The sequence below is a fragment of the Wasmannia auropunctata genome, unplaced genomic scaffold (genome assembly GCF_000956235.1).
Source record: "Wasmannia auropunctata unplaced genomic scaffold, wasmannia.A_1.0 LD336076.1, whole genome shotgun sequence".
In the NCBI taxonomy this organism is placed as follows: domain Eukaryota; kingdom Metazoa; phylum Arthropoda; class Insecta; order Hymenoptera; family Formicidae; genus Wasmannia; species Wasmannia auropunctata.
The window spans coordinates 5878973-5879681 of record NW_012026814.1 but is presented as its reverse complement, the minus strand read 5'-3'; the positions used below and the strand labels follow the sequence as shown (position 1 = coordinate 5879681).

The 709-nt window shown below is 30.3% G+C and overlaps 1 protein-coding gene across 1 annotated transcript in view; it reads right to left on the bottom strand.

Annotated features, from left to right (window-relative positions):
- LOC105449532 (leukocyte elastase inhibitor-like) overlaps positions 1-709 on the bottom strand; it is a 4713-nt gene that overhangs the window by 1135 nt on the left and 2869 nt on the right. The window lies entirely within an intron of this gene.

Below are 709 nucleotides of genomic sequence, written 5' to 3'. Positions count from 1 at the left end.
GTAAAATTAATTGATCTTAATGCGGCAGATTGTAGTGCGGAAAAATTGTTCAATGTATTTAAACTTGAAATGTGGAAGCTTGAAATACTATTTCAAAATATTGTTGCTTTGTCATGTGACAATGCGTCTGTCATGACTGGCAAACATTTATCATTTAAGAGAAAATTGGAAGAAAAATGCAAAAATGTTTTGACATTTTCGTGTCCGTGTCATTCTGCCGCATTAGCCGCGCATGCTGCATGTGCTAAAATACCTCCAGTTTGCGAGGAATTTCTAAAGAAAATTGCAACTTTTGTTAATAGTAGTCCCAAGCGATCCGCTATTTATCAAGAATTTTGTGAATGTTTTCAAGAAAACACTCACAAAATTTTAAAATTATCTGATACACGATGGCTCTTTCACCACGCATGCGTGGAAAGAATTCTTGAATCTTGGGATACTCTTAAATATTTTTTGAATGAAATGGTTATGAGTGAGAAAACTGGGGATAATATATTATGTATAATGCAAAATGTAGAAACAAAAGCATATTTATTGTTTTTACATTACACTTTAAATTTTTTTAATGCTTATAATGCATTTTTCCAAGCAACAGAAACACGTATCCATTTGTTGCAACCAAAATCATTTAATTTTTTGATTCAAATTTGTACAAACTTTTTAAAGCCTAATCTTTTAAAAAATGTAGTAAATATCGATTTTAAAGATA